This window comes from Arachis duranensis, chromosome 10, assembly GCF_000817695.3.
Source record: "Arachis duranensis cultivar V14167 chromosome 10, aradu.V14167.gnm2.J7QH, whole genome shotgun sequence".
NCBI classification, from domain to species: Eukaryota; Viridiplantae; Streptophyta; class Magnoliopsida; order Fabales; family Fabaceae; genus Arachis; species Arachis duranensis.
In genome coordinates this window covers 202,889-204,498 of record NC_029781.3, presented here as the reverse complement: position 1 = coordinate 204,498, position 1,610 = coordinate 202,889, and the positions used below count along the sequence as shown (strand labels likewise).

At 42.0% G+C, this 1,610-nt stretch overlaps 1 protein-coding gene across 1 annotated transcript in view; it reads right to left on the bottom strand.

Moving 5' to 3' along the window:
• LOC107468083 (uncharacterized) overlaps window positions 1-1,610 on the bottom strand; it is a 52,934-nt gene that overhangs the window by 14,927 nt on the left and 36,397 nt on the right. The gene's annotated exons all lie outside the window — the stretch shown is intronic.

The following is a 1,610-nucleotide window of genomic DNA, read 5'->3' as shown; positions in this document are numbered from 1 at the left end:
GGAAGAACTCGACCTCCTCCCCGAGGTCCGAGAAAGAGCCCGAATCCGAGAAGAAGCCTTAAAACGGCGAACGGCCCTCAGATACAATCAGAAAGTAATAAAGCGAAGCTTCTCCATTCACGACCTGATTCTAATCCGAAATGACATCGGAACACAAAAGTCGGGAGAAGGAAAGCTAGCCGCAAATTGGAAAGGGCCCTACAAGGTAACAGAAGTCTTAGGGACAGGCTATTACAAAGTATCCGACCTAGAAGGCAATGAGCTGCCCAGGGCCTGGCACGCCTGTAATCTAAGACGGTACTACAGCTAGAAAAACTTAACCCGAGGTGTACTCTTTTTCCCTACAAGGGTTTTTTAATGAGACACCCGGTTAAGTAAGACACCCGACCTAGTCAAGGGTAAACACTCTGTAAATATTCTTTCTTTTTTAATACTAATCAAATTTTTCTATTTTTTCCTCATGATGAAACAAATCCTAGAAAGTACCCCGCCAAGGCGCATTAATTTATGCTCGGCAAAACGCAAAAAATCATTTGCCAAGAGACCGCACAAGGTCGGCAAAGATAAAGCGACGAGGTTCAAATTAATGTGAGAAGTTATAAAGTAACTCTGAAAAGGCTCAGAAAAGCCAAATAAAAAGAGATTACAAAAATAACTTAAAAAGGCCGACCAACAACAAGGTCGGACCCAACAAAAGGAGGTACTCGAAACGCCCGAAGTCCGAGAAAGAGCCCGGATCCAAAGAAAGAAGCCTTAAAACGGCGAAAACAAAGATTTCGAAAACGCTTACTAGAAAGTTGCTATACAACTAAAAAGTACAAGCGAAAAAACGAAAACAAAGATTTCGAAAACGCTTACTAGAAAGTTGCTATACAACTAAAAAGTACAAGCGAAAAACGAAAACAAAGATTTCGAAAACGCTTACTAGAAAGTTGCTATACAACTAAAAAGTACAAGGAAAAAACGAAAACAAAGATTTCGAAAACGCTTACTAAAAAGTTGCTATACAACTAAAAAGTACAAGCGACAAAAAAAAAAGTTCCAAGCGCTAGCTAAAAAGTTGTTATCCAAAAACAACTAAAAAGCATAAAAGCGGAACAAAAAGTCAAGACGCGAACACCGCATAAATAAAAAGTTACTACAAGTAGCCAATGAGCAAAAAGGTGTCCAAAGCGTTCACAGAAACCATCCAAAAACAAAAGAACCCACAGGTCGGGCAAAACACCAAAAATAAAAGATTATAGAGGATCAAGGTCCTTTCCAGACTCCACATCAACAGAAGGCTGCGGAGGAAACATAGATATCGGGACTGCATCAATAGCAACGTCATCCCGGTTTGAAACCTCCACACCAGATCCATCCCCGGCCAAAGGTGAAGTCGGGTTCTCCACCGGAACTTTGGGGTCGGACACCGGAACCTCATCCTCGTTGGGAGCAGGAACAATCTTTCCCTCCACAACAACGTTATCCGTACTAAATAAGCTCAGATCCAGGTCAGGAGCAAGAACTCGGACCTGAGCCTTCAAATTCTCAAACATAGCATCCATACCCTTGGCCACATGACCTTCTAGCTCGTAAAAATCATCCCGAGCAGATTGCAACTTCTCCTT